The sequence below is a fragment of the Helianthus annuus genome, chromosome 12 (genome assembly GCF_002127325.2).
Source record: "Helianthus annuus cultivar XRQ/B chromosome 12, HanXRQr2.0-SUNRISE, whole genome shotgun sequence".
In the NCBI taxonomy this organism is placed as follows: domain Eukaryota; kingdom Viridiplantae; phylum Streptophyta; class Magnoliopsida; order Asterales; family Asteraceae; genus Helianthus; species Helianthus annuus.
The window spans coordinates 59,878,579-59,898,213 of NC_035444.2; the positions used below are offsets into that span (position 1 = coordinate 59,878,579).

The 19,635-nt window shown below is 32.3% G+C and overlaps 2 long non-coding RNA genes across 6 annotated transcripts; one reads left to right on the plus strand and one right to left on the minus strand.

The window, feature by feature from the left end:
• Positions 1 to 1,773: 1,773 nt before the first annotated feature.
• Positions 1,774 to 4,734, minus strand: LOC110895075. 3 transcript variants are annotated; one of them, XR_002566888.2, is made up of 6 exons: positions 4,560 to 4,734; positions 3,588 to 3,725; positions 3,294 to 3,461; positions 2,914 to 3,138; positions 2,738 to 2,844; positions 1,774 to 2,151 (listed from the first exon to the last, which is right to left on the minus strand). It is a non-coding gene; the product is annotated as an uncharacterized LOC110895075 (long non-coding RNA). The 3 variants fall into 3 exon arrangements; XR_002566887.2 differs by having other exon boundaries at positions 3,294 to 3,458; positions 4,560 to 4,733; XR_002566889.1 differs by having other exon boundaries at positions 1,774 to 2,241; positions 3,294 to 3,458; positions 4,560 to 4,733.
• Positions 4,735 to 10,354: 5,620 nt separating this feature from the next.
• Positions 10,355 to 15,574, plus strand: LOC110895073. 3 transcript variants are annotated; one of them, XR_002566885.2, is made up of 10 exons: positions 10,355 to 10,510; positions 10,669 to 10,865; positions 10,951 to 12,161; positions 12,332 to 12,423; positions 12,546 to 12,642; positions 13,371 to 13,431; positions 13,810 to 13,873; positions 13,961 to 14,116; positions 15,023 to 15,126; positions 15,369 to 15,574. It is a non-coding gene; the product is annotated as an uncharacterized LOC110895073 (long non-coding RNA). The 3 variants fall into 3 exon arrangements; XR_004874146.1 differs by having other exon boundaries at positions 10,951 to 11,036; positions 12,063 to 12,161; positions 15,023 to 15,574; XR_004874145.1 differs by having other exon boundaries at positions 15,023 to 15,574.
• The last annotated feature ends 4,061 nt before the right edge of the window (positions 15,575 to 19,635 follow it).

A 19,635-nucleotide genomic window follows, 5' to 3' on the forward strand; every position in this document is an offset into this window, starting at 1 on the left:
TATTGTGTTTGTGAAAAATCCAGCAAGAAATATCCAGTTTACAAAGCAACCAAAATCACCTCTGTTCTATTGTACTTCTGCCGTTGATTCTTCTTCACCGGAAACGCATCGTTGAAACATATCATATCTATTTGAGAGGATACGCAGAAGATACAAATAAGGGTATCTGACAGTCCAGCTCCTAAGAGGCCACCTCCGAAAAGCGGAGTGTCTGTTATGTTTAGGGTTTCTGATTTCTCCGTTGTTATCATCTCAAAAATAGTTCGGACCACTATATACACTGGCGACGATTATGAAGAATCAACGGCCAGGACAGATCCAACGACATCCGGTTCAGATCGGCTTATGTTGTTCAGATCTAGGGTTCAAGAAGGATAGCGGTGGCCCGGTTTTTTTTGTGACAGTGGTTAGGGTTAAGTCTGAAATTCGAAAATGGCTACACGTGCATTTAAATATGTTGGCCGGAAGTGGTGCCGGAAATGGGGTTTTGTATTGAATCTGGAAATTTGGGGGTTTGTGTAAATTTGGCGTGGTGGCGGTGGTGGAAGGAGGTTGTGGTGGTAGCGGCGGTGGTGGAAGGAGGTTGTGGTGATAGTGGTGGCGATGGTGGAAGGAGGTTGTGGTGGTGGTGATGGCGGTTATGGTGGAAACAGGTGGAAGGAGGTTGTGATGGTGATGAAGGAGGTTGTGGTGGTTTTCTGCTTGAATGAAATACAGAGGGAGGGAGATGGAGTACAGAGGAGGGAAATGGAGTAGAGAGGGAGAATTGTTTTTTTTTAATCTTTCTTTTAAAGTGTTTTTTTTTTTAATAAAATGGTTACTTATATATATAATTAGTCCCTAAGAGATAAAATAACAAAATTGCCCTCATGTGCAATGCACATGACAAGATTTAACGAAAAAACTAACTGGGTTAGGCCCAAAGGGTAAAACGTGCTTGATTTTTAAACTTAAAGGACAAAACTCGTCAATTTTAAACACAAAAGAACACCGCCTGCAAAGAGGCATAAAGATAAAGGACAATTCTTGCAATTCACTCATGGATAGAATAACTAAATTGCCTAAACCAAAACTGAAAATTTTAATTAGGTTAAAGCCCAAAAACGTACATTGTAAGGTTTTTAAATGTAAAAGATGATTTTTGTAATTTCAAAAGGAAAGAGCATCCATTGTAATTTGGTATAAACATAAAGAATAAAAAGCGTAACTTACTCATATTATTATGTATTTATTTAAGAATACATATTTTACTTTTATGAAAATAAGGCTAACCCGGTTTCATATTATGGTGAACTAAACACATTTTCTCCTGGAATTAATTTTTAATTAGGGGGAATCCTATGTTTTACGTGGCGAGAATTTGGTTATTATCGGTCTAGTTTATTACGATACAGGCATTTACTATGGTAAACAAAAGAGAACAAAAAATGAAGTTTCAAATAATATGCCCAAAAGAATACCGACACCTGTTTTATTTCAAATCAAAATCATAAAAACAAAAATCTCGGTCCTAATGTTGTATAGTTAGAATTGGTTCGGTTCATCAGAGTAGTGGTACGACACTACTGACACTTGCATTCCCTATGATACCCAAAAAGTTACTCTGCTTTAACTGTAACTCAAAAAAAAAAAAAAAATTATACCAGAACGTTGAGAAAAACAACTAAACACAAAAGCATATTTGTTTTTTTAATTAAACTAGGTTAATACCCCGCGCGCGTTGCGGCGCGCTAAACCGAATCGGTTTAAACATTTTACTTGTACAAATGAAGCTGATACAAATTGTTTAAAAATAGATAAGGTAATTTACATCTATATTTTTTTAAAGGCAACGGAGACTATTATTATCAACAAAGTGAAACCACCGACATAGCAAGATACTACATCGGCATGATATTGATACAGGCTACAGAAAAAAATAAAATACATGACCAAACAGAAAAAACATAGTTCGCCTAACATTAATGTTGAAATGTCTCCGGCTGCTGCACCATGTTATATCCAAACCTTTGGCTCTATTCGTAATCCAGTCATATGACAATTTAACTTGATCTGCAGAAAGTTCAATGCTTTTGGGTGGATCTTGAGCATCCGTAGCTCCTTTTGAGGGTTTGTATCTCTTAAAAGCTGCTAGAAAGCCCATTTGCACAACTGAACCAGATAATGTATATTCAATGTAGAATTTTCCGAAAGCAAAGTCACAAACCATCTAGCATATCCTCAAGCGTAAAACAAACTCCACTAAAAGAGTTACAATTAAAACATCAACCCGTTAACCCAGTCAAATACTTTTAGAGAAAAAAAAACAAATTATCGTAAGCTCTTAGTGTATTAAACAAATTATCGTATGTTATAACGTGTTTAGATCATATATATTTGACTCTACTAAAGCTCTTAGTGTATTATATGTTTAGATCATATATATTTGAATCTATTAAAGCTCTTAGTGTATTATGTCTGTACACATAAACCAACATATTATAACTTTCATACCTCATGATACCAAAGACATGAGTTCAAGAAAGGTTATTAAAATGGCTTGACGTGCTAAGTGGTGGTTACACACAGGTTATTAAAATGCATCCCAAATGAACCCACAACTAACTAAAACTTACTCAAATACCAATGTGTTGCTTTTTAACACAAATGTAAATAACTTACTCAAATACTAATGTGTTGCTTTTTAACAAAAATATAAATAACATGTCTCGATTTCGTAAGAAAACTTGGAACTTACCCATTGCTTGTAACATTCAGGGTTTTGTGTTAAGCACCAGATGTAAATGCCTGATGCTTCATGATGCTTCATGAGATAGCTCAGGGATGCCAACATGTCCAAAAAAACTATATCAATAAATTAAGTTTGAATATACATTCTTCAAAAGTAGAAATTTATATATTTTAATAATGTACCTTATCCAGGATGTAACACTACAGTGTATCACAGAGCTCAAACCATGTACAAGCGTGAAGTAAATGTCTGACGATTACTATCGATTACCAAGATGTACAACTGTCAAGGGATCTTAAATCTCGCTAGAGTCCATGGAGCCATAGACGAACATACAATCGGGTTGTCTAGTGATCTCAATCCTCACAAAATCCCACCAACTCCCATCAGCGAACATCTATCATCACCTAATAAAAATGCAAATTATGAAGGAACTCATGGTAGTTACCACCCTTCGACTTATGTTCGCATTTGTACACCCATAATAAAATTACCATATGATATTATGTATTAATAAGTTGAAAAGGTAATCATTTTGTAAATGGAAGAAGTAAGATTATACCTTATTAACTGCATCACCCGACACGAGAATATTCTCATACTTCTTGTATTGTTCGAATCAAGTTCGTCTATAACTCTCGCTTATTATATTAAATTTGCCCCATGGTATGACTTGAACATCCTTCCCACTTCTCGCTTGATCATAGAACGTATCCATCACCTTTGTCTGCTATTATGTATTAAAATTTTGAAAATCGAGCATATTACACTACGTTCAATGATAGATTATGAACAAAACCTAAACCGACAAGCCCCATGTTGTTAATTTAATAGCAGGAAAAAAAATCAAACTGACCATATAGTAATAATCTATCTCCACCGACGTTTTCTTCCTCTTCCACATTCTCTACAAAATCCGACATGCGCCCTTATTCTGCCATGTAATCTACTTGATCAGCCTCATTGTGAGGCATAAAATCAACCGCGATTCAAGCTACAAATCCAAAATACGATATCAGTCAAATAAATAACTTGTAAGAAAACTTTCTAATTATGCTAAAACGTAGTTTATGTCTGTTATCGTTGCTGATTTTTCCTTCTTGCCGACACTTTCTAAGCTCCTAATTTTCACTCTAGTTGAAATTCTAAATCTACAAGAAAATGTAACAGTAAGTTATCATAACTAAATCTTAATGACGTTGAAATGCAGTCGACTATCATGATGCATCTACATAACATGATTAAAATTTTGTAGTGTTAGTCGTACATAACCCTTGGTTAGAGTTCAAAGTCGAATCTCTTCAACAAATTTCTTACACATCATTGCAACTAATCCGGACCGGCCTACATATTCTTGCTTCAGGTGACCTAATCGCACCCATTAGAACAACAAATCTCAATAACCAAAAAAACACGAATTCAACTTCCTAACGATTCAACTTCCTACTCTTCATTCTAGTTGAAATCCTATATCTACTGTAACTAATCTTTAATTTGAGTTCAAATTCAAATCTCCTCAACAATTTCTCACACAACACTACAATTAATCTGAATCGAACTACATATTCTACCTTCAAGTGACTTAATTGCCTTCATTACAAAAACAAAATTCAAAAATGAACTAAAAGTCCAAATAAAACTATCCACCTTCTAAAAATCAGATCCGAAGTGTTTCTTCGATATTCAGTAACCGTAAACTCTAATTACACATAGATGTTACAATATGCATTGAAAGCTAGGGTTTATACAAGAAGGCATTGAATAAAGCAAGTAGTTGAAATCAAAAACGAACAATTGATGCTGGAGAAGGATTAGAAGCAGAAGTTACCTCCAATGACGGTGAAAGAGGCGGATTGAGTGGCCAGAGAAGAAGTCGGTGGGATGAGAAAATGGGATCTGTGGGTCAGCGACAGAGCTTGACTAGTGACGATGATTTTTCACGCCCCCCTTTCTCTATATCTCCCTTTTGCCGCCTTCACTTCTCTCTCAGTTTTTATCTGCGGTGGCGGTGAGTTTTTATGTAGGTGATTTGAACTGATGCGTGGCAACTCAGGGGATGTAAAAAGGAAACACGTGGTAAGAAAAATATGGTCCAATAGAATACTGCCAACCATCTATGTGGCACTATTCATTCACTTTGTCTATTATCATATTTAGATTATAACTGTATGCTATAAAATATTAAAAATAAATAAACGGATACGTGGATGCATTTGAAAAGAAAAGTTGGATGGCATTCGGGCATTGCAAGTTTCAAAAGAATAGTGGCGAGTGAAAAAATGTAAAAGTTTATTCATTTGTGACAGTCACTACTAATCAAAGCCTTCTTTTAATGTGCATGTAGTAAGAATGAATCTAGAAAATACCTAAAATAACCTTTGGCAATGTAGCAACCAAGTTGTGTCTTAACATATATATATATATATATATATATATATATATATATATATATATATATATATATATATATATATATATATATATATATATATATATATATATATATATATATATATAATTCCGGTGCAGTTTGCGAATCAAAAAAGGCCTAAGTTATATCTCGTCAAATTGTTGATTTTATGATTAACTTAAATTGCGAGAACTAGTTCTTGAAACTTACAACTCACCAAAAACCTAATAATTGCAGGATCAACTACAATGCAGTTAGACCATATGTAGTGGTGAGTGAAACAAATGCTACATCCTTGGGCATGAAGCGACACATGGCCGCCTAGTCAGCAAAAGAGCATTTGTTAAAAATGAGTGTGTGGTATAATGCCTTATAATGCCTCAACAATAATTACCCAATTATTATCTTTTTTTAAAAAAATAAAACAAATAAATGAGTTGGAAATTTGTTATTGGTCAAACTTTGAACAATCCGGCGCATTAATCAACATACCCAACAAAAAAAATGCAAAAAAACGCCCCAGGGGGCGGTGTGTAGGCGTCAAAGGGTGTGGATGGGGGGACGCCCAAATTAAGTGCCACTACGGGTGATCTTAGCATCATGCATGCGGCTCTCAAGACGGTTGAAGAAAGAAAACCGATAAATATTGAATTCGAACAAAAAATCCTACTAGAGGATACTAGGCCACACCTTCAAGATTTTTAATTTCTTATAACATACATCGTTTCACTAAATAGTTTGGGTACGTTATATAAAGGGTTCCACTAAATATTGTATTCTATATATTAAGGATTTAAGGTAATCAAATAATTGAAAATCATTTACATCGTACAATTTTATGTGCGTAAAATGCAACCAAACATGCCACGGTTCGATCTTTCTTTGTTTTGCAAAATCAAGAAAACGTATATAATTTTTTTACGTCTTTTTGACATTTTATTTGACCGTAAGATAACTTTTTGTAAAAGAAAAGTTAGAATAACTCCAATCATGTTTACACGTTTTCCCACCAACTTTTGCCTTTTAAACGTTTATTATTAGAAAAGTAACATTTAATTTCCTATTATATTAATTTATTTAAAGTGTTACTTTATCATACGCATTATCCTCTTAAAAGAATTGGTCAGTTGGAGAAAAACTGAATATGTGGTTACGCAATCATATCCAACACCATAGGTGGCGTGGTTGACGGTCAATAATTTGTGCTACTAGAAAGCTTCTATTTAAGAAGGATGCACATTATTTTTATATAGAGTTTATGTTTTATAGGGTAACCAATATATTAACAATCAGATCGAACCAACTACATTATTATTGGTTAATTAGTTGACCAATCCTAAAACCAGAATGATGTGATAAGTAATACTAAAGTAGCGTTTGGTATGAAGGAATGGAAGGTGGAATGGAATGGGTCATTCTAATAGAATGAAAAGAAACATGTCTAGTTATAATGTGGTAATGGAATGGAGCATTCCAAAGGAATGTAACTCCTTCCAAATATAATAATTTTCATTCCTTGGTATGTAGGTGTTTTTTTTCCATTCCTTCAAGGAATGAAAAGAAATATGTTATTATTATTATTATTATTATTATTATTATTATTATTATTATTATTATTATTATTATTATTATATTTATACTTATACTTTTATTTGTATTTATATTTATATTTATTAATATTCATACTAATATTAATATATATCAAAAATCTATTATTAATTTTTTATCATTAATATATTATTATTATTATTATTATTATTATTATTATTATTATTGAGGCAATTATATTTTTGTCGTTTTTAATACAGTTGTGTTTCGTTACTTCATCTTTTTTTGTTTATCAAATTGTACAAAGTAATGATTCATTCTATTCACATATAAGTAACCAAACATCACAATGGAATGGAATGATCCATTTCATTCCGTTGTCCATTCCATTACCTCGTTCATTCCATTCTCTCATCTGTTCCATTACTCCATACCAAACAGACCCTAATAGTATAATTGATGAGGAATGGAAGGTAAAAGTGCTAGATACATTCTAAGTTTAGAAATGAAACTCATATGAGAGAGTTATTAATACCAAAAGTTGTTTACACATTACAAATGCGCATGTATTTATAGGTTATTCATGTAACCCACTAATTAAGTTATGGCAACATAATCAACATAAAAAATAATTAAGATAAATAATAACTTCAACATTTAGAATAGAACTTAAATTGTTAAAAAGGTCTTATAATTGTTATTTGTTGAGTTATGTATTTTTTTTTTTCACGCTTCTTTCGCATTCCCACCGATCCACAAACAATTGCCAACAATAATTTTATGTTGTATATTAAAAAAGAAAAATATATGTCATTCCAGTTTTGGCTAGGTGGTGGTGGCGGCTTTGTTTCTTGGGGAGTAGACCAGAGTTCAATTTCTGATACTGGATAAATCAGATACAACTTGGTGTAATTTAAGAGTAGATTTATTATAAAATTCGTCATTAAAAGAAAAGGAATAATATATAAAAACAAAGAAGATGTTTTTTTTTAGATTTGAGTATTTAATTTAGCTACCTAGAAATATAACATTAATCTTTCTAGATTAAGTGGCCAAACACTTTTATGTATTGAGAGGTTCCAAGTTCTAAGTTTCTTTAGAATCTACACAAAAAAATATACATATATAATTTATCCGAAACCGATCCAACTACTAGATCAATTCAACCGTCTTTCATTAAATTGGACAGAACCATCAAACAACAAATCACCAAAACCAAACCGTCTGGATATCAAGCCAACTAAAAACTTGCTTTGGTTTGAGCGATTCGACAATTTAACCGTCAATAACACCTAAAGTAGAATCCAAGAAAGGGCGTATAACCCAAGCCAAGTGTAAAACAAATCAAATTCGATATAAACCATTTATATCTATACTATATTATAATGCATGAGGTATGGGCATTTTAAGATACCCAAAAAGTAAGAACTTTTCTCTCTCTTTATTTATAGAAAGACCCCTAAAATGAGGGTAGTTTCGTCTTTTAAACATTATTTATTTTTTAGCCCCTAAAATTATTACACTTAAATCCCTAAGGTTTTAACAAAATTATAGATAATTAGTTACAATTCACTCATCCATAACAAACTTATCATTTTTTACGTATTCTTGACATATCTTATAAACTATACTGTTTTAAAAAAAAATCCAAATATAGCATGACGACCTACACATTTTTGTCGACGTTTCGGTAGTTGTCTTATTCAATATCGACACACAAATTAAAAGGTACAAGTCGATTATGCGTTAATGTACAAGTAATTAATACCTGTGATCTAATGTGCCTAATCTACAAATATGGGCTCCATCTATGCAAACAAAAACAAAAGGAATTAAAAGTACCGTAACATAAAATGAAGATTTTTTCTGTCATATTTTATTTTATTAAAACTGCCTAATATGTATACTTAGATATATCTTATAAAAACTTAAAATTAACCACAACAAACTTCCTAAATAAAGGAGTGGAAAATCTAAATTAAACCCTAATCTACTACTTCTAATAAAACAAAATAAACTTATGCCACATAGCATTATCTTAAACATGTTATTGCCACGTGTTATTCTTACACTCCATATTCTTTTCATTTGAGCGGCAAAATAAGAGAACGTTTTTTCTCTTTTCACACTGCGTTCTATCGCATCCTTTGTTTCCATAAACATGAATTACTTCCCTTCTAAATCCTATTTCAAATAAAAACCCTAGATCTAATTCTGTATTTCACCTTGCCGATTCTCTCAATGAATCCTCTGGGTCGTTTGTTTCATCTATTGCTTCTTCATCTCACCCATTTCAAAAGAACCCTAATTTCACTCATTATCTATCGCGGTCTGTATTCAATCCTCAACACGTCTTCCTTGATTGTAAAACGAGACCTGATAATCAACAAAAAGATGACGGATCACGAAGAAAGGTATGAAAGGAACGGTGAAGATGTCGAAACCTTTCACGACGGAGGCTCTTCTCCTTCGGCTGGAGCCAATGGCGACGGCAGCGGCAGCACCGAAGAGTTTAGCGATTCTAAGTCACAGGTAATTGATTTCATTATTATTATTATAATTTACCCACTTTTTATTTTCATTTTTAACTCCATTTGCTTCCCAATATCTGGTTTTTTTCAATCTAGGGTTCTTACCACAAGATCTGAAGCAGTTTCAGTTCAGGCAAGTTTACACGTTATATTCTCTGATGTTCACTGTCTTTTCTTTGTGTAATTTGATTGAATTTGGTGTTTTTTGTGTTGGTTTTCATCTGGGTGTTGCTCAATTGCTTGAATCTTGAAGTTATAATGTGGATTTAGATGCTTACTGTTTTTTTTTTTTTTTTGTAATTTGACTGAATTGGTTGTTGTTGTTGTTTGTGTTGGTTTTTGTCTGGGTGTTTCTTAGTTGCTTGAATCTTGATGGTTTTCTTCAAGTTATAATGTGGTTTTGCATGTTTGTTGTTTATTTATTTTTTTAGTTTGATTGAATTTGGTGTTGGTTTTCATCTGGGTGTTGCTTAATTTATTGAATCTTGATGGTCTTCTTGAAGTTATAATGTGAGATTAGATGCTTGCTGTTTTTTTTTTTTTTTTGTAATTTGATTGAATTTGGTGTTTTTTGTGTTAATTTTAATCTGGGTGTTGCTTAATTGCTTGAATCTTGATGGTTTTCTTCAAGTTATAATTTGGATTTAGATGCTCACTGTTTACTTTTTTTCTATTTTTTTGTGTAAATTGATTGAATTTGTTGCTTTTTGTGTTGAATTTTTTATGGTTTTCTTGAAGTATAGAATGTGGATTTAGAAGTTTTGTATTTAGTTTTGGTGTTAAGTTTGATATATCTGAGAAGTTAGAACTTACATATTATCAAGAAATTCTTATAATGCACTCAAGATGTCTAGAAAATGCCCATTGAGTTTTAACTCTAGAACCGGTAATTGTTCAAATTTCTTTAGAAAGAAGTGGCAGTAACATATTTGGCTTTAGGTAAAGAAGTGATTAAAATTGTTAACATGTGGTTTGCAAGTTTGTATAACACCATCAAGCTTTCACAAAATGCACTTTTGGTTTTGTTTAAATAACACCAGCAAGTTCTTAGTCTAAGATGGTTGTATGAGATGGTGCCATGGTGGTGTATGTGTTAGGGGTGAGCATGGGTCGGTTTGGTGTGGTTTGGTTATTGTCTAAAAACGTAATCATAACCGAGCACTTCGGTTATCAAAAAACCATAACCATTCGGTTTCGGTTAATTGAGTTCGGTTAAGTTGATCTTAATACTAGGGTATGTATTCAGGCATTACATAAGGACTGAAAGAGACACGTGGAGTTCATGATTGGGTAAGAAAACACTTCAAAATTGTGTATAGTTCCAATTCCAGATATTTAACTTAAAATTTGCGCATGATGGGTTTATATTTATGGTGTTCATGAGAATATTGAAACCGAATAATCCATGTCTAATGACTTGTGGTTCGTGTTTGCTTGCCGAAAAACAGTGCCATGGCAGAAGTGATCAGGACGCAGCCTTAGCGCTAACATTTCCTAAGATACGAATTCAAACTCGCAATCTTGGGAATCTTCTTGACAAAAGAATTATTGTTTCTGTTATACATGGGATTGCCAATTTAGATACCCTTCCGGTCATTATGTTCGCACAATAGGACATACTGGTGATCGGGAAACTGAAACAGATGTAAGTTATATTTATAATGTATCTGCTTATTATATATATCGGTTTTCTTTTTGGGAATTCTAATTTAACTGACCAAATGGTGCAGGTTGTGAGGTTGTGCTAATAGAAAATGATACAGATGGAAGACCATTTTCTTCACAAAGCCTTGGCATGCCTGCCACCGTTACCCTGGTTAGTGTCCTCATAATATTTGTCAAATCCTATAAGGTTTCTTCATTTATGCGTATTTAATGTGGACCCACCAGGTAAAAAAGGTAATATTCTTAATGTGAATTAAGGGCCATTTAAGCATATTTAGTGTGGACCCATTGGTGTTTCTATTCCTTTGGGTTTTTTGTGTTTTGCGCTTTTATGGTATATGTAGAAGAGAAAACAAACACAAGAAGGTTGGGAACTATATTATGTTTAAGCACATATGCTGTTTTTGCATACGCATATTGCCTTCAGGTAATATTGCCTTTTACATTGCGGCTAGAGGCGACAACTTGAATCCTTTGTTATACAAATGGGCTATCTTTAAATGAGTGCTCATTCCAGCTCAATATACTAAAGTTGTTTACCCAATCCGACCCATTTTGCTCCTCTTCGGGTCAAGATTGTCAGGTTTAAATAAATTCATATTATCATTTAGTTTCACCTGTAGTTTTTTTTTTATTATTTATGGTTTTACTAATTGGTGAAAGAATGGGTTGATTCTTGTGATCCATGTAGATAAGATAATTAAGATTGTAAAGCTTTTAAATAAAAATGTTCTCATCACGATGCAAATAGTTGACACCCGGATTTTTAACTCCTCACTGTTGTGGATTGACTAACGGGTCAAGTCAAGGTGGATGGAGTTGGGTTCACGAACGGACATAGTGACTTCTTTTTCTTTTTGTATATAAATTACATACATAGTTAGCATGTTAATTTGTTAATGCATTATAAAGGAAATAGCCAAATGTGTCTTTCATAAATATTTATAGATGCTTACAAGTTCCCGAAACCTTTTGTATAAGAGACTTAGTCCTTAAATTAAGGGTTCATATGTTATATTACCATATCTCACCTACATGGCTACATGAAATGTAAACAAATTTGTGTGAGAAAGGTTTAGAAGTCACAATGATATCTATGATATGTCTTTTAGGCTTGGAACTTAAACATTCATATCTTTTAGCATTCCTTTATTTGCATGGCAACATATTTGTTCAGATACATCGATTCAGTACCAAGTAATAAAGTAAAGTGTTGTTGAAGCATTCTACCGGTTGCAGAACCTCGCAGAACAAATTCATGCTTATGTTTTTTATGGTAAATATTTACTTCTTTTACAGCTCCTATATCACTAGACATGGAAAGATAGGTCGGTCAGGTTGGATAATAGATCAAAACATGTCTGACCGTGTTCCCAAAACACACACACTGATCAAAATTGTCAAATCTTTAATAAAAAATGTTTTAAATGATCAAATTTGCTGCAGTTGTTCGAGCACAGGCTCCAAGAATGACTTTGGATCAACTCTTTGAGCAAAAGAATTAAGTTGCAAAAACTGTATTGGAGGAACTTGAGAAGGTATATTTTAGGAATCATATGTGTTCAAGGTTTATGGGCATACAAAATTACGATTTTGCCACTAATCGCTCAAGATTACCATAAACTTTGAGATATTTTCTGACTGTGCTATTATATATCAGGTGATGGTAGAATATGGGTGCAAAATAAATCACATACTGATGGCCGACATCTTACCCGATCCCTCTGTGCGTGGAGCAATGAATGAGATCAATGCAGGTAACTGTCTGTTATGCCTATTTTGGGCACTAACTTTTGTGTTTTCAAACATCGCGTAGTTATATAACATAATACTTAAACTGATGAACGGGTCTTGGTAACAATACTATTTGTAACCAGTTTACAGGATGTGTTTATTGAAGATATACACAAGTAAATAGTTAGTGAGACCTTTGTTTTTCATCCTCTTTGATGTGGTTGAATATGATTGTGACCTTCGTATTATTTCTAACGGGTCAGTTGGTAAATCAAGAGATCCTCTCTCTGTCCAAAGTTTATTGTCCACAAAAATACAGACAAATGTTTATTTGCAGATTTTTTTTAGGAGAACGAAAAGTTTACCCTCAATGCATTTAGGAAGGTGAGAAGGTTGCAAGATTCAAAAAGTAATGACGATTAAGGGTATAATATGACAATTAGTGATGGTTATTATCTATAAATGTGTGATGGTTGGTTTTTTTTAACATGTGATAGTTGGTTGATTTTTATTGATCTGTCTGGTCCGTGCTTCATCCGTATTTGATGTTGATGTTATTGATCTGATATATTTTGGCAAAGAAATCAAGTCGTGGGTGCTACTTCTCTCAATGATCGTAGTAGTTGCTCTCACAAGTTACCTTAAATCAGTACTTTAGAAACATTTAAGGTTTTATGTTCCAACAAATAAGATTGTTACCTATTTATACATTTTGCACGTCAATTGACCGTTTGAATTTCAATATATGCAGTTACTTGACTACACACATGCAGGGGGTGACCTTAGGAGATGGTTTTGGAGATGATCCTAATGTAAGTATCAACCTTCATTGCACAATATTTATTATTTGGAATTTGTTAATATTAATTTATCTCAATTGATGAAGATAATGACATGAAGTCATAAATTATAAAAAAAAGTCAAAATAATGGGGGACAGTCCAGGCAGCTTTAAGTCTCTTTGCAGCCATTTTCAGATGGGAAACCTAAAAACAAAGAACCCATCTTTAGCGGTTACTAAGTTCTTTACAAAACGTAGAATACTTACATATTTTGTATCTACTTTATCACCCTCAAATTCATTCTTTATGATGCTTGAGACAATCAGTAGTAGATGAGTTCAAGCTTTGTAAGAAATGTTTTAAAGATTGTTGACTTTCTTTGAGATTCATTTTTGGCTGTCATCTTCAGGTCACAACAATTATATGAAAATGGGAAGTAAATTATCTACTTGCTTGATACTACTTATCAATTGGTAATCAATATATTCAACAACTTTTAATTCTATTTTACCTTTTTATGTCGTTTAATATTGAATAAAGTTTCTGAATCTAATTCGCAGTCACCGCCAATAATGTATCACTGTATGTATGTTAAAATCAAACAAACATCAAGCTCGGTAATATACAAGCACCAGGGTTAAAATCCCCAGTCTAGACTGGTTCGACTCGCTTGCTCATATGCTTGAGTATCATCAGAGTTTGGATATGATGACAAGGTTTGTGTTTATATACATAAGATGTTAATTGCTAATATTAACCCTTTCAAACTATATGTTGTTAATTTAGTTAAAATGGTTATGCTCTTTATCTCCAGCTTAACAAACATGTAAGAGGATATAGAGCTTGAAGTAACTAATTGATAATTGTTATGCATCAAGACAGGAACAATGTTTCTATTTATTTGTTGAATGATAAAAATATTTGAACTCCCTTGAAAAAGTACGTGGTGGAGAGGTGAGACATTTGTCATTAGATAAAGACTCAATACTATTGAACACAGTTGTCTAGATTGTTCTATAATCTAATTAGATCATGCCAATGAATAACTATAATCTTTGCACTTTGATTAGGTAGTTAATAATCTTTGCACTATAGTTTTTGCCAATGAGGTAGTGGTGGAGTGGTTGGTGAAAAACACGATATATAGTTATTTTTGTTTGAAGGTAAGTGAATACGGGTATGTGGCTCAGGTAAGTTTTAAATATTTATGGCTAAGTTGGGAAATGGTTATCATTTGATGGCACATTTTAGTGAATTGCTTAGTCATTACTTAATCATAACTAAAATGAAATTTGCTTGCTTAGCAAATTAACTCTAGGAGTAGATGTCAATCATGGGAGCACCACTCAAATTCCAATAAAAAAATTAAGTGTGTTAAATACAGTTATACAAACCGTATAATAATAATAATCAAATGTTTTTGAATAAAATGGTTTTGGAGTCGAGCGGGATAATAACCATATGAGATCTTTCAATCAAGGAAGGGAGGTGTTTGGCCATCGTATTTACAATTACTAGTAGTAATAAAGGGAGATGTGGTTGAATGTATTTTTCCTTACTGGATCTGATGTGGTTTAAAATTTATGTGAATTTGTGGCTAATTTTTTATACCTGTTTTGCAGCGGTTCATGTTACTGATTAATGTGGAAACAAGCTCCTAGGATAAAGTCCCTGATTGAATCCAACGGCTATATACTATTTGGCATTTTTCATCTGTTTCAATTTGGTATATATATTATATAAATTGGGATTTTACAGTTCTGTCTTCATATCTATTACTAATTACTAATTGGTATATTTTCAAATTAGTTAAATGCACTTGAAAACTTATTGAATTAATTTTTTTCATTTAATTTTGATTAAATCTGAACAAATTCAAAGTATTTTCTCTTGGTGTGGTTTCCATGTTGCAAGATTAAACTGATTAGATTAGAGCTTGGATTTTATTGCTTACGGATGAAATTGTAGGTTGCAGTTTCTTCAGCCGCATTGAACCAAACTGATAACTGGTAGTGGTACCTGTTTGGGGCTGCAAATAGCTCACAAGAGCATATTAAAGCTGCTGTTAGCATATTCGGAGGAGATGTGTTTTGAGTTTTAATGGTCAAATAGTTGTCTATTTGGAATTAAAATTGGCGAGAGCATAGAAAAAGATGAACATGTGTATGTAACTGTATAAAATTGTAACATTATAACATTCTGAGATAAAATGAAAACTAAAAACTTTATCTCAAATTTGAGTTTTGACTTTTGAAAACATGCCTTTGAATTTTGAATGTTTGAACTTTAAATTTGTAGTTGAACTTTGTTTTCAATGTGTCTACACAGGGAAATATTTATGCTCTTCGGCTTAAAAGGCTCTTGAACCAGCCAATGAGGTAGTGGTGGAGTGGTTGTGGAAAGACTTGGTGTTTCTTGTGACCCAGGTTCGACTCTCACTCTCCCCATTATTTCTTGCGGCATCCAGGTGAAGGGCGAATACGAGTGGGCCGGTTCGTCTTGGATGGGAGGCGAGGTTTTACCAATTATTCCACTGTCGTGCCTTCAGGCGGGTGGAGCTCGGGTTTCCGCGCATCTGGGAGAGCCAAGGGGCTAGCGGCGGTCGAGTAGTCGACCTTGGCCATAGCGCCCGGTGTCACGGTGGTTCACACGTCGTTCCTTGCCATTAAAAAAGGCTCTTGAACCAAATTTTAAATATAACTAGCAATTAAACCTGCGCGTTGCAGTGGCCAGGAATGTAGTTGGTTTTGGTGCATCCGTTAAAGCCAAACTAAGAATATAATCATAAGAGTGTTCTCATCGGAATCTCTATCCATGTTTTTATGTCCTAGATATGTTTTGTCCACTGTTTTTTTGGGTGTTGTTACATAACAAAACAGAAAATCCACACTTAATTAATTCTTTTGATATCCGTTTGTGTAGATCAGTTACTTCTTTTGTCAATAGATAAATGTTTAATAGATTTATAATAACCGAAAATCGTTAAAGGATTTTTGCCTTTTGAAAACATGTCTTTTTATTTTATTTAATGACATAGTTGGAACCTTGGGCTATAGAACCCGTAATCGCTTATTTCAATATCTGTGATCTTACTTGGTATATGGTTTGATTCGAAACTCAACAAACTTTAGATGCCTTACCTTATTTTTAGCTTAATTTTTAAAGTTAGATTGAATCTAACTTCGTTTGATACATTACGTACCCACGGGTAGAGAGATGGATTTCCTTACTTGAACGTTTATTTCTTTCAAAGGATTATTTCAAGAATTTTAAGTTATATATTTGTGTGTTAAGCCACCCGCGAAACTCGCGGGGTCTTAGGCTAGTGCACTTCTATAGTTACTACTATAAATATAGCAGGACACTCCTATATCTATTGCTAAACAAAGCTAAAAAAAATGGATCCATATACTGAATTCAATTGTTGCGAAAGGTCGGTTTTGTTATATCGCAGCAGTGAATATTTTTTTTTCTTTTATTTACTTTTATGTGAATGTTACTTTATTTGATTTTTCAGATTCAGTTGCATGATGAACATGCCAATTTAAACAACACATTTGTCGAACAAGCTTCTAAGGTATTGATTTTGCTGGTTTTTAAGTATTATTTTTGCGTATATCTTTCATATTAACATGTTCGTTATGTTATTATATGTGTGTTTTATTGTAGGATGATGGTGATAAAAGTATTGATATTATTTCTTATGGTGCAATGTTTAGTCCATACAAGTTTAATCTTCAATGTGAATTTAGTGAAGATGTAATTTTAAGGTTTATTTAATCTTTTTTAACTTTTGTATTTAATTTTTGACATTCATAGGGATCGGAAGTTTGAGACTCAAAAGAAGAGATCTAAGACACTATCTTAATGGAAATGGAGTGAGATTATTAATTTAGACGATTCTGGGGACAATGACAAAGAAGAGAAATTAGAAGATACTGCCGATTCAAGCACAAACCAGAAAACCCGATTAAAAATACGTCGAGTGTCAATTCAGAATCGGAACAGATTTCATGCGGTCTAATATGAAATATATCAAGTGTTTTTATATTTTTTTTTTCATTTTCAGTTGTTATATTTGACTTAGACGTATGAATAAAGTTTATTTTATATTTGAACTTTATCTTTGGTGTTAATATAATGCAGTTATTAACCATACTAATAAAGTTCAAAATAAAGTTAATATCCTAAATTTACAAGTCAACTGAACTTATATAAGTTAATATCCTAAAGTTGCAATGAATAGATATTGCAGTTAGATATAGTCAATCTGAAATTATAAAATATGGCAGTTATTTTTGGATATTAATCTAATAATTTGCATTTCTTAATTAAAAAGTAATAAAGTAATAAACTTTAAAGTTAAACTCAAAAACTGAATTTAGTATGATATAAAGTTAATAAAAAATTAATTATTTTATAAACATTTTTATAACAAGTAATATAAATAAAATACTCCAGAAATTTATAATTTTTACTAGATAAATTCTAAACTGGGTTGCAAATTTTGAGGAATTATAAGTTTAACTATATTGTTATAGATAATATTAGTAAATTCTAAAAGAATTATTTATTAACTTGACTACATACATAGTAGTAGATTGTGTTGCATATTTTTAGGGATTATTAGTTAAAAGTAGACTCATATAGATAAGATTAGTTACGAACTAAAAATTTAAACTTAATCTATATATATATATATATATATATATATATATATATATATATATATATATATATATATATATATAAATGAGATGGATTTGGGCTAGGTGGCATTTGTATTTGGCCATCTTGGCTGATGTGGCAATTTAGTTTAGGAGGGAAATCACACAAATTCACAATGGACACGGGATCCAGAAAGCTTCGGGTCGGACTTTTGGATTTGGATCAATCATGATGGATCCTTTATATATGTCTTTTTTTCTAATTCTTCTTCTATACTCTTCAACAATCTCCACAACCCTAAAACCAAACCCTAGATCAACTCAACCTTTCTGGACGTCACAGCGATTTCTCATCTCTCTAATCAGATCTTCTTCCGCTATTGAAGGTATGTGGTTTTACCCTTCAATCTATTTTTCTTAGCGTAGATTTTAATTTTATTCTTTTGATTTCTCTTTCTGATGTTATTTTGTTTCTTCACATATAATCTACCTCACATCTTTGTCGTTGTTGTTCCATAACAGATTCATGTTAGCAAGAAGTATTTTGATGATAAGCACCGAAAAAATTCTACCTGCACGTCTTTTTTCTAGGGCTTGAAGGACTATATTCATTTGATGGTGTCTGAACGTGGGATGCTTTTGGTCGGACAACTGAGGTTTGTTTTTTTTTTTTGTCTATTAAAAAGTTTTGATTTAGTTTTTTGTGTTTAGATTTATCAAGATTTGATCAAATTCAAAGGTAAATCTACCAAATCAAAGCTAAATATGGTTTCTTTGTGTTATTAGATTATATAGATGTTGATTTTTTTTAAAAACTGATTCGATTGATACTAAGTTTGTCATTGTTCTTATTTTTTTTGTAGATCCGTAAACATAAGTTGCAGGTGTGTTAATCCGATTCGATGCTCTCTTTGTTTCCACTGTTTTCCAGAAGCATCATCATGTTGGTCTATCAAGATTTGATTACTGGTAATCTTTTCCTTTCAATCTCACATATATTTTGTATTTACGAATTTAGGCTTATTAGCTCTTTGATTGCGAATTTTATCGTTTTTGGTTATTGATTAGGTTTAATTTGGCTGTAATCGTCTAGATCTATGTGTTACATAATCTATTAGGTTATTGTTTGATGTGAAGTTTTTTAGATCTGAAGATTGGTTTTTAGGTTTATTTTTTTATGTGAATCCGTAATCTGTGATAAAAATCGGACTCCGATAATTCCACAAACAAAAGAGGTTAGTTAAATTTTATATTTTTTTAATCTTTTTTAAGTTTGTAATATTTAATTTTATCCTTTCTGTTCAGTAATTTTTTTTAAATTAGTAATATATGTTCTGAATGATTTATGGTTTGTATTTTCCCATGGTTAACCGTCAATCTTTTGTGAAATTCGTACTCGGAATGTTCGTCTACCAAAACAGGTTAGTTAAATGTTGTTGGTATTGTTTGTTTTTTGATGTATAGTCTTTCTTATTTCTTATTAAATTTTGTGTCACTATTTTTTTTAAATTAGTAATATATATTCTGAATGATTTATTGTTTGTATTTTCCCATGGTGAACCCTCAAT